We start from the raw sequence: 12,842 nt of genomic DNA, 5'->3' as shown, positions 1-12,842 counted from the left end.
CTGTAATTAAAGCCACAAACCTGAGAAGGGGGTATTATTATCATCATTTTATAAATGACGAAGTGATGAGAATAAATAACTTGTCTAAAGTCAAGCATGGGAGTCTATACAGAAGCTCAGATCTAATTTGGAAGTCCATTTTTTTTCCAGCGTATTATACTACCTCCCCAAAAATTTAAAATTAGCAGTCCCTCATAGGCATTGAATAAAGTAGATATTCAGTATACTCTATCTGATCATGCAAAGTAGTTTTTTGAATAATCGTGAAGTTATGCCATTTTAACCAAATACTGCCATTCTTAGTTATGGTGATGCTTTTAATAAATTAGTTTACATATCATGAGAACAATCCCAAAACCAAACTTCTGCTTTACAATGCATTCTCCTTTAAATCAAATGGAAAATACTGACAACCCCATAGAAACTTAGACCTCAACTCCAAATGGCTCATTTCTTCAATAGTGTTGCGATCATTAACAGCATTTAGGTAAGTATTGGGCAAGATCATTACAATTTAGGGCAATTACCAAGTACCTACTAGCTAATGACTAATGACTACAAGTTTAAGCCTTCTGCTGTTATGGAAGTCAGCAACAATGTTACTTTTTAGCACCAAATTAATCTCGGTGGAGGTCCCTGTTATTCCCTCTGTTAAACATCCACCTATTTAGAGCACTGAGTGCTCAATCTCTCTTCATTATTTGACGCTATTTTTAAATATCCCATTATGAAAGAGTTGAGGCAAGAAGTTGATGGTGATGAGAAAAAACTGGCTTCCCACTAAAAGGCTCAAATGATTCCCCTTCGTTTACACAAAAAATCTAATATTTAGTGCTCTGCACAAGGGTCCTCCGTGCCTTACGGCCACCTGGCTAGGAAGCATTCTCTGGCCTACGAACCATCCCTGAGAACAATCCATCTGTTCCTTCTCCCACTCACACTGCTCCCTCCCCTTCAGGATTTCCCCAACATCCACACGTTTGTCCCCCACCTTCTGACACTGTGCCTGACCCACAGAAGGTACTCAAGGAATGTTTGCTTTGTGATATTAGCCATTCTGACTGGTGGGACGTGAGATCTCATTGTGGTTTGGATTTGCATTTCCCTGATGATTAGTGATGTGGAGCAACTTTTCATGTGCCTGTTGACCATCTGTATGTTTTCTTCGGAAGAAAATGTCTATTCAGGCCCTCTGTCCATTTAAAAAATTTTTTTTGTTTTTTTGATGTTGAACTGTATGAATTCTTTATATATTTTATATATTTTGGATCTGATAGGGAGGGAGGTGGGGGGATGGGCAAAATAAGTGAAGAGAACAAAGAGGTACAAACTTCTTATTATATAATAAGTAAGTCATCAGGATGAAAATACAGCATAGGAAATATAATCAGTAATATCGTAATAACTGTCTGCTGACAGATGGTAACTACATTTATTGCACTGCACATTTTGTGATGTATAAACTTGTTGAATCAGCATGTTGCACACCTATAATATTGTATATCAACGACAATAGAAAATAAATGCTTGCTAAATCTAAGACTAAATATAACTAAACATAAGAAGTCGACACTTCTTTAAGAAAATATTTTTGTTTACAACATTCATAGCACATTAGTCCCTTCAGGGGCAGGTCTGTTTATAATATATCCACGGAAGTATCATAATGGCCACTTTTGCCCCCAAGTTGCCCTACTGTTTCTACCTTCCCTCTGCAGTCATGCTGGCTTCATGTCATTGCTCACTAGACCTCTGTTTTAAAATGTATAAGTGGTGCTCTTTTTTAAAAAGTAAAGGTGTATAAAAAAAATTATATATTTCATTATATAATTCATTATATCACTTATTAGTCTCCTATATCATATTAGGAAGTGTAAATGTATTTTAATATTATTTTTAAAGACATCTACAAGGTATTCCACTGTATGGATGTATCTTTATTTGTATTTGCTTAATACACCTACCTAGGGAGTGTTGCCTGTGGAATGGCCAGGCCCACCTCTGTGCATTTTAAACTCTGAAAGGTCTCCCCAAGCTAGCCTCAAAAGGCCACGCCCCCAACAAGTTAAGAAGAGGCAGTCTTTCACCAGATTTTGTTTCCTTTTTTTTTTTTTCATACAGGTAGATGTGCATTTGGGCACAAGGTAAAAGATGTCTCTTGATACAGGTTTTGGTCAAAGAAGTTTGAAACAGTCACTGCTCTATCCCCAAAATTTAACAGAAGGCCGTTAGCTTAAGTAATTTTAAAAAACAGAACTGAACCATTGTAGCTAGGATTAAGAAATTTATAATACTGCCTGAACATTAAAAGATTTCAAAACTTCTACTTGGAGTTTAGTAATAGTTTCCATTATGGGGAATTTCAAAATGTCCATCTGTCTGAAAAAAGTCGCTGAAAAATCAAGCACAGCCAGCATGGGCTTCACCAGAGAAGGGTCTTACAAGGATGATGAGGTTCATTCTTTCCTCCCTCTCCTTCCCTGCCAGCCCTCCAACTCTCTCAAGGCAAAATGAAAATGAACAGAGAAGAAGGTGGTAGAAAGAACCTTGAGGCAAAAGCAGTGCTGGGTGGAAAGAAGGCGGGGCTGCAGGCAAATGACTGGGCCTGAGACCTTGGGGGAAGTATCGCTTCCCGCCAGCCTCCACCCGCGGGCCTCCTCTCTCAAGCCTCTGCTGCAGTTTGGCTATCCGTGACGCAGCTTCCCCGTGGAAAGCAGAAGTGGTCCTCCCTCTCCAGACCATCTCTCTGAAACAAGTTTCTCCATCTGCCTCAGCCCCGTGGGGTTGACATTTACTGGAAGAGTGGAGGCAGCCAGAAAACCAAACGCCAAAAGGACATCTTGCTTTAGCCACAGGCAGAAGGAATCCAGACCTACCTCTCCAATCTCACTGGGTACTCTCACCACACCGAGGATTGGGCCCAAAGAAGTCACTACCACTCCCCACCAGATGTACCAAGAGTCAGGGAGGAGATTGGAAAGACTCAGCATGATGCGGAGGCAGGAGGAGTAGTGAGAGTGATTTTCTGTGGAAGGGCAGGGTGCCAGGGAGGTCCAGCACTATTTGACTTCCCCTGAAGTGTGAACTACATAAAGAATATGGGAATAAAGACCCTGGACTCCATGAGTGGCGCCCTCTCTCTGGCGTTCTACAGCGCAATAAGAGCTGAGCCTAGAGCGTGAACAAACACCACTCAAATGTTTTCTGCATTATGCATCTCCATTTGTGTGCCTTTGTGGGACACCATTTATATATCTTAGTATTATGAAAAATGAACACAGTTACAATAATGAGGCTAGCCCAAAATCTTTTCCCATGAACAGCGGGCAGCCCTTAATCACATCAATTAAGGGTTTGAAAGCCTTGTAAGAGGCAGGAGAAAGAGTTGGAGAAGGGAGCTAGACAAGGAAGACTGGAAATATGCAGAGGGTTAATAAAGCACAGTAAATAACCAACACTTTGGACAAGTTCTATAAAAATGCAGACTATATCTTGAGGGTAAATAGAACTTTCAAGGAACAGCTCTGTGGCAAATAAGGAATGCTAGCAGCTTATTCAGGACTAAGAGAAAGTGAAGTACAGAATAAGACTAAAGAAAAGGCCCCAAAATGAAGAACAAGCCTGTGTTATAGGCCCCTACAACTTGTCAGCATGGATGAAACTTTTTAACACATCAACCCAAGTAACTATTTAAACTTACTATTCTAAATTACAAGAGAGTCCTTCCAGCTAGTGTAAGCCAAAGATTCTAATTCCTGTTCCAAAAATTCTAATTCCTCAATTGGCAGATTTCCATACTATTTTTTTATACTTGGGCTTCTCCTCTAAATGGGGACTTACTAAAAATAAATTGTAGACATGATGATAGAGTGAACTCAACATTTCACAATGTAAGTATCAGGAAACTAAGCAGCTGTAAGGTCTTTCAATATTTCTGACAAAAAACAAAACAAAAACAAAAAAAACCCTACCATACTTCCTCTTCCGTGTCCTTCTCTTCATTACCAATCTTAAAGATGGGAGGTGGTGTATGTCTTCTGTAGGAGTGTGGGCTTAGAATGGCACCTTGCCCATAGCAGGTGCTCAGTGAATGGGGTGCATGTTTGAATGTGCATCATATGGGCTCTGCCTCCTTACTGGCCCCTCAAATGATGCTCTCACTGTTACAACAACCACACAAGGAGGACCATAGGTTCATGACAGGCACCTGTAGCAGAGACTGGAGAGAACCCCTTTGCAAAATATTACTTGGGCACTTGTGTGTTAATCAGTAAACACCTGAGAGCTCCCAAGGCAGGCATGAGAGCGGCTCTGACAGCAGCCAGTGTAAGTGTGACGTTGGCAGTTATCAGAGCTCCCCCCTCCCCAAGCAGAAAGCAGTGCTGAAAGGCACAGAAATTCATCTCCCTAGTTCCCTGAGGGTCCATCTGCTCATCTGTCCTGAGCAGTTAGCCATCTAGTTCAATTACCAAGTGACAGAAGAAAATTAACTTGTGGTTCTGTTTTTAAAGTGTTTATTAGTAATTAAGTACCTGCTACAGGTCCAAAGGCAGAAAAGTAGGAAAAGCTCTAATGCTGAAGCCAAAAAACACACTTACTCCACCCAACAATGCCACTTAACCAGGCCTATGACCTTAGGTGCACCACTAAACCTCTTTTTCTATGTCCGTGCCTACAAACCCTAGGGGACCATGAGATATTCAAATGAAATCAGAGTTCAGGCAGGTTTCAGAGCCCAGGACAAGTGAAAGGTGTTAGCACAAGCAGCACTAGGAAGAGCCCAAAGAGGTCTGAGGACGTCTGTGCCCAGTATGTCAGTGATCAATGCCCCAGCCAAGGATTGTGGTGGCCTTGCAAATGTTAAAACTGTCTGAGGATATGAAGGTCATTGAGATCAGCAGTGTGAGTGAGCTGTGACGACATTCCATGCTGTGGACATGTCCCAATATATTCTTATTTATACAGATTTAAAATTAGTATGGTTTGTTTAGGGATAATATGGTTCAATTTTGTTAAATTATGACTCCAGATATTCACCTGAGCCAATTAACATTTCAGACATTTTGGTGATTCAGTTTTGAATACAAAAATAAACAATGAAACTAAAAGGCCTTGAAAGTCACTGATTCTCAAGACTGTTGGACCACTTTTCTGCTAAGAGAATGCTCTTGGGATTGGGGAGATATTACAAATTCTCCACCTACCTTTGCAACACCAATGACTCTACTATAAAGTGGGTCTTTTGATTGGGCCAACTACTTCTGCCGGCTACATCTTACACTCTGAATAGAGCCCTCTTTCCCAGTGACAGCAGAGTAACAGGGCCTGAGTAGAGACTCCTGCTTAGAACACCAGTGCTGGGATCACTTGACAGTTAAAAAGTCCTGTAAATCCAGTTGGGGCACCAGGACAGAGACGGCAGGTGGGCTTGAGAGCCTCAGGAACCTGCCCTGCTCCTTGGCCTTGCACAGAGCCAGGCTCAGAGCACACCTTCATTCTCTCTGCCAGGTCATCTTGCCTCTGTGTCAGGCACTGAGTCTGGGGTTTTGGACAAGACAGACAAAGTCGATTTCATGGAGCTTTGCAGACAAATAGTAATACAACTCTGGTTACTGCTATGAAGGAAATGGTGGCTGAATAAATGGCTCATGTAATTTACCCCAAATCACAGCTTTGGTCAATGGGGAAGAGACCTAAACTCAGGTTTCCTAGTTCTTGTTTTCTCTTCCCTTAAGCGGCTGGCTGCCCTCCGCCCTTCACTCAGGAAGAGGGGTCACCCCAGTCACCAAAAGCCTCTGGTGATCAAATTACATTTCCCCAAGCCTCAAGACATTTCCCTTCTTACCTCCAAATGAGTGCCAGGGACTCAGGGCACCTCATCCTTTGCCAGCAGAGCTTACCTCACTCAGCAATTCGGAATCCTTAGTAAATGTCTGTACTCTTTCATTCCCTTCCCCCACCCCACCCCCATCCTATCCCCACACTGCTTTTTAAGGTTTTGCCTGTACAGAGAGAACACCCCTGTGCTCCTGAACCCTACTGATGAGGGTGCAGTCAACAAGTCAAAAGTAAGCCCAACGTCCTTATTGGCTAATTCTTAGGGGTGAGTCAGACTCCTGAGCCCTGCTTTGTAACAGCAAATCTCCCGTGTATTTATTATGCAGATTTACTACTAAGTCAGGTGGCTAAATTGGACATGTAGCCTTAGGTTCTATTTTTTTTTTTTATTCATTCACTCATTTATTTATTCATTAGTTAGTTAGTAGCCTTAGGTTCTAAAATCAAGAAACTGCAGAGAACCAGAGAGCCTCGTTTTCAGAGGCAGAATTTGCAATCAATAATAACAGTGCCCTTTAAGGAATGCCTAAGTACGTGCTTGGGGCTTCACAGTGCAAGTCATAGCTCAGAAGGTAAATATGTAGGCAACTCGAACGAGGAATTTCAATAATAGGCCCAAGTTCACACCCAGCTAGGCAACTGCAAAGCTGGATTCAACTCCGTTTTCAGAGAAGGGGGTGGACTTGGGGTAATTAAGACACAGAAAGAACTGGAGAGGAGTTTCTAAGATGGCATAGAAGCTGGGTGGATTTGGGGTAATTAAGTCTGAGAGACGAGAGAGAGAGAGAGAGAGAGAGACCTACCACCAGACAAGCCGGCTATTAGAAATGAGCGACGTTAAGACGCCACCACCCGCCGAGATAACGCTGGGGAGTGGGAACTAACGCTTACACCCTTCCCCCAGGGCGAAGGAAATGCAAGCCCTGAATTCTTAAGATAACTCTTGCTTCCCCCCAGCCGCCGGGGGGCAAGGGACTGCTCTTCTGCACGCGCGGAGGCGCCGGGCTCCGCGGGAAGTGCGCGCCAGCCGTAGCAGCAGCCCCTCGACGCCGCACTCTGCCTCGGGCTCCCGAAGTGGCAGCTGCCTGCAGGCCCGGTAAGCCGGGCTGGGCCCGCACCTTGGGGCCCAGCACCCAGCCTGTAGACCAGAGCGTGCAAGCCCAGGAGTCCCCGCCAGGATGCCCGCCGCGCGCGCTCCGCGTGGACAGGGACTTCCCCGCCTCGCCAGGAGCGGCCCCAACCGAGACTGCATCCGGCCTCGGGGCCGCGCCAGAATGACCCGTCGGGCGCCCGCCGCCCGCCTGCACAGCCACCACGCCCCTGCGAGCTTGGTGGAGGGGACACCTGCGGAGCTGCCGCCCCCGCGTCCTCGCTTCCCCGGGCCCACTTGCCCACAGGCACAAGGCAACCGGCTGCCCTCGCCGCCCGGGCTGGAAGCCGGTGCGGCCACCGAGCGGCGCGCGTCCCCTACATCCGCAGCCCGCGCCGACCCCCTTCCCCACCTCCCGGCCCTGGGTCGGCCCGGGCCGGCGCTGGCCACTGGCACCGCCGCGGCCCTCGGCCCACCCCCGGGCTAGCGCCTGGGACTCACCAGCTCCGGGTGAAAGTGGCGGGGCAGCGACGGCGGCGCTCCACGGTGACTTGATTCAGAGCGGAGCGCGACGGGGCGGCCCAGCGGGCCCGCGCAGGGAAGGCTACGGGCTAGGCACGGCGCGCGGGGCTGCGGGCTGGGGCGCGGGTCCGAGAGGCGCAGCTGCCCCGCCTGCCGCGGACTGGAGGCTGCAGCGCGTCGGGCCCGGAGGCGCCACCGCCGGGGAGCGAGCGGCGGGCGGCCCAGAGCTGCGGGAGAGGAACTGGTTGTCGCTGGGCTCGGCCGAGAGGTTCCAGCTACTTCCTGGTGCTCGGATTTGCATACTGCGCCCGGAGGGCGGGGAAGTGACCGTTTGGCCTCAGCCCAAGGTTTGGGGCTTTGGTGTGGCCGTCGCGCAGAGCTGTGAGGGCACAAACCCGGCTTCCCAGTGTGCAGCCTGGGAGCGGCGAGTCGCCTCGGGCCCGATTCCCCAGGAGAGAAGGACAGAAGCACCTCCAGGAAGACCCTCTGGAGCCAGTACTTCGACGAGACGTCTCGCGTCTCCTTTCCTTCCCTGGTAACCTACTCCTAAGGTGTTAGGAAGTGGGGTGTCCGCGGCAGCAGAGGGGGCGCGCTCTGATCCCCAACATTTGGGGCACACGTCCTCTAAAGAAAATGTGCCGGTGTGATGCTCAGGGTCTGAGTTCTAAATAATCAGCACAGAGTAAGTCCCCAAGGGCGTGCACAGGGATGGATGTTCAGGGTATTGCGGGGGGGACCCGCGGCTGTGGAGTTAAATGGCCTGATGTTACACTACTCAATTCCTAAATTTTTTAGTACCTCCCGGGAAAATGGAAATCGGGGAGCATAACTCGCGGGGTTACCGAGAGGAGGAAGTGCCTCTGTAAGGGGTTCACACGGTGCCCAGCACACACTAACCGGCGCGATGTTAAACACTTTTCATTCCTGCCATCTCTGCAACGCTCTTGGTACAGAGCAGGTGCCTAACCTGTTTGTTGAAAGAGTGACTGCATCTTTAAGCTCAGGTTCTAATTCAGTGAATGCCACTTACAAATCCACTTACAAGATAAAAGATTAGTCTCAGGCATTGTGGGTGACCACTTGTTCTGAGCATGCCTCGGCTCACTCGTATCCCAGCACTGCACTGCACTGTAGAGTTCACAAGGAAATAAAGAGCAACCTGTAGGAAATCTGGTGTTTGTGTTAATAATAGCAGACACATACAGCCTATCCTGTGCCAGACACCCTGCAAGCACTCCAGACCTTTCATTAACAATGTTCCTCAGAGGCTGGCCCCACCTGTAGCTGCAGCCACCATCCTCTTGGTCAATTCAGCCACCTTGTAACATAAGCCTATATTGCAGTCATTTTGTTACTGGTAACAGTAGGAAGGTGTTACAGACTACTGCCTAAATGAAAACAAGTAGGATGGTTTCTACCTATGATGTATGTAGTTTCCTGCTGAAGAGGAGGGATGGGTCACCTGTTGGAAGACGTTGCAGGTATGGGTGAAATCTGTCTAGATCCTGTGGAGTAATTCACTACGGGAGGACCCATTTCCTGGACTTCAGGATGACCTCTCAAATATATTGGTCCTAAATATCTACAATTACCAATGACCTTGAGATCCTGGCTAATGGCATGTCATAAACAAGAGTGGGACACAAAGTGTTTGGTGTTGGTTAGTCCATCTGAATGTTCTTTCAGTATTTTTTTTTTGGTAAAATGTCTTGGATGGAGGAACAAAACATCAGACAGAGATGGGCTTGCCCTCAGCTCCACCACTATTCTCGCACGAGCATCCTAGCTAAGGATGCTCATCTCTATTCCTATTTGGAAAAAAAACCAACTATGTTCATTCCCATTTCTCAGGCTGTATTCATATACCTTGAATACTTCCCCCACCCACCCTCCATATTTATCTTTCCACCTTAAAGTCCCGTGAAATTTCCATGTCTCAGAAAAGTTGTCCTTAAAGCTATCATTGGTATCCTTTTCTAGATGTCTAGACTTACAGTTGGCATCATTCATTTTAAACTGGACATACATACTTTTAGCATATTTGCCTTAGTCACAAGGCAAAATTATAACTTTCTACCCCCAACTGCTGGTAAGCAGTAAACCGCTCTTTGGAAGACATTGCTTCTTGTGTTTTTCTGTCCCACTGTACCTCTCGAAAGTTCTGTTACGTGCTGTAAAATACTTCATTAGTATTGCTTGATTAGTTCACTGATTTATGGACTGAGTTGTCTCAACAGTATTCTCTATTGAGAATTGAACACAGAATGGAGTAATCAGAGGCAGGTTACAAATCACAAGTTTTGGGGGTTAAATTTGACAGGGTAAATGCTGTTGAAGAGGGTAAGCCACATGAGTGAGGAGACAGGCATGGAAATGGCATCAGCTACATAGAGTTAATCCTTGTTTATTCAGATCCCAGATTAGCAAATTCACCTGCTTGTTAAAATTTGTTTGTAACCCCAAAATCAATACTTTCAGCACTTAAGCCATTTGTGGACTTGAGCACAGCAAGGAAAATTTGAGTCCACACACTCCCATCCCCAACCAGCTGTGGTCAAATACGGCAATGCTCTGCCTTCTTGTTTTAGCTCTTGTGCTGTATAAACAAGTGTCCTCTGGGAGCATCTGTTTAGTGCCTTTTTTTTTTCTTTTCATTTTATGCTTTTTGCTGGTTACTTCACTATTTAAAATGGCCATTTTAAATAGCTCCCGAGCCTAACAGCATAGTGCTATCTAGTGTTACTAAGCACAAGAAGGCTGTGATGTACATTATAAAGGAAATACACGTGCTAGAGAAGCTCCCTTCAGGCGTGAGCTCTGGTGCTACTGGCTGTGAGTTCAATGTTAATGTATCGACGGTTATATATTAAAGTTTCTTTAAACAGAAACCCACGTGTATTGATCACTTGATGAAAATGTGGTAGCCAGAGGCTTCCAGCAAGCTAATGCTGTATTCCTCCTAGGAACAAATGGTTCACAGTGTTAACTAATTCATTGTTTATGGCAACTCCACAGACTGTAACTACTGCAAATAGTGAGAATGGACTGCACCTAAGAACATCCTATCATCCACTGGGAGAAAAATGAAATGCCTGACCTCAAGAAAATTTTCTTTCAGCACAGACCTTCATTGTCAAGTACCTGATTGTGGCATTTACAGCTGAGACTGGTCATTCTCTGCACTCACTGTCCAGGCAGCCCACCCACCTCACCATCTGATCCGCAGCCCATCCCTCTGCCACAGTGTGGATTGCCCCTGGTTCCCCTTCCACTTTTCTGGGGGATGCCCCCCAGGGGTTCAGATTCCTCTCTACAACTCAGAGACTCCTAGAGATTGTGTGCATGAGGTTGTCTTTGTGGGAAGGGCAGAATGGACTCTCCATTTGACTCTTGCAAGCATGGCCACAGGCTAGAGGCCCAAGCAGCAAATACTGTGGAGCAGTGGTGCTCACTCAACCCAGGCCCTACCCAGATAATTCAGTCACAGTCTGGGGATAGAGTGAAGGGCACCCAATCATCGGTAACTGTAAGCTCCCCAGGTGGTCCCAATGAGCACCTAAGTGTTGGAACTATTGGGAAAGAGCCCCAACCAAACATCCTGGGAGAATATGGGGTGTACCTCATAAAGTACATTTAAAGTGCTCTCACCTGATGCCTCTGGGACCTGTGAATTGAAAAGTGTTTCAAGTTGGGGAAATCATAAAAGTGATGTAAATGTGCCTTAAACATTTAACATGAACTTGAACCTAAATATTCATTCACTACCAACCTCTTATGTAATCAGGGCGTTTCCTCTGAGTATGAGTCCCCTTTGTGGCATTCTGTGTCATCTTCCTTACCTAAACACACCCATGATACCTCATCTCTGATTCCAATTACAGCTCTTGGGGAGGGAAGCTGGGGAAGGGCTGGCCAAGCCCTCCAGCTCACAATTTCTTATCTTCCATATGCTCATTCGCCTCTCAGCCAGCAGAACTCTGCTTTCACCATTTTACCTGTGATTTTTTTCCCAATATGCAACTTAGTTTACGTAAAAGCACTTGTTGCACGTTTCTATTTAATTAAATTGCCTATGTAACAGCAGGCACACAATGACCTCCAGACCACTGGAAAAATAGCTAAGTCTTGCAGAGAGCAAGGTACACTTTGCTGGAGGGATGAGGTGGTGTTTTACCAAGGGAAGCAAGAGTGTTGGTTCATCTGGAGTTTGCCGCCAAAAGGTCAATTTCTGAGGCTTTCTGCCATAGATACCAACCAGAAACTGGGCAGATTGTTTATGGTAAAGCCTTCAGAATCAATCCTTACAACAACCAAGTCTCATTTTCTACATTTGTTAAATAAGAAAACAGGGCAAAAGGGCACAGACTTGCCCAAATTCACCTTGCTGAAGCAGCACACACCAGATCTGAGCCCCGTTCTCTCTGTCTGACTGACATCCAGGCTTGAGCTGATACCCTTAGACGACAAAGCCTTCTATGAAGTTCAGGTTATTTCAGCCTGAAATACCACAGAAACGGCACCGTGTGCCAAAAGCAAACAGTGCTAAATCCTGGCTGAGTCCTTGATTCTTTCACATTGTAAAGGAATGAGCCAGCTACCTGAACAAGAATTTACTAAAACTGAGCCAAATAACAATGGTAATGACAGCAGTAACATATTTGAGATTGTAATCTTATCAGATTTACAGCAAAGTTCATTTGTCACTTGGGGCACAAGATTGTTCAATGTGGAAATTAGATGAAAAAATAGTAAACTGTGTGTAAAAATTGTCTTATGTAATCAGACTGGAGTCTTGGGGGTTACTGGGAATGTCCAGAGAGAGAATGATTTATGACTTCCTTTTTGTTTTCTCTCAGAGAGAGGAGGTCCCAGGGCCACCTTCCCTTCCTTTCCTACCTTCTGATCCTCAGCAGGTATGCTCAGCCTCTCAAATAAAGCTGCTCTCAGGACCCTGGTAGCTACTCTATTCCCAGATCTAATTCTAGAGGCGCCAACCCTACTTTCTAGGTGCTCTTAATGGTATCTGGTAACTCATATATTTAGCTTTTCATAATCTCAGACTTTAAAGTTCCAAGAACAGCACGAAGAATCAGCATATACCCTTCAGTCAGATTTTCCAGCTGTTAACATTTAACTGTATTGGTGCTCTTTCTATCCACAAATTTTTCTGAACTGTGGTTTGAGGGTAAGTTGAAGACATGATGCCCCTTTGCCCATAAATACTTCAAGTGTGTATTTTCTAAACACAGAGACATTCTCTTATCAGGAAACTAACACTGACACAATACTATTAATTAACCTATAGACCATATTCAAATACTGACAATTGTCCCAAAAATATACTTCGTAGCAAATGAAAATCTCTGATCATGCTTTGCATTGGGTTAATGTG

General features: G+C 45.6%; 1 protein-coding gene across 2 annotated transcripts in view; it reads right to left on the bottom strand.

Moving 5' to 3' along the window:
- Positions 1–7,650, bottom strand: part of LYN (LYN proto-oncogene, Src family tyrosine kinase) — a 120,404-nt gene extending 112,754 nt beyond the window's left edge. The window contains exon 1 of one of the 2 annotated variants that reach the window (XM_057498061.1): positions 7,430–7,650. The gene's annotated coding sequence lies outside the window, so the exon portion shown is untranslated. The remainder of the gene's footprint in view (positions 1–7,429) is intronic. The other variant, XM_057498062.1, reaches the window with a different exon arrangement.
- Between the last annotated feature and the right edge of the window lie 5,192 nt (positions 7,651–12,842).

The sequence above is a fragment of the Manis pentadactyla genome, chromosome 3, assembly GCF_030020395.1.
Source record: "Manis pentadactyla isolate mManPen7 chromosome 3, mManPen7.hap1, whole genome shotgun sequence".
Classification (NCBI taxonomy): Eukaryota; Metazoa; Chordata; class Mammalia; order Pholidota; family Manidae; genus Manis; species Manis pentadactyla.
This window is presented reverse-complemented; position numbering and strand designations above follow the sequence as displayed.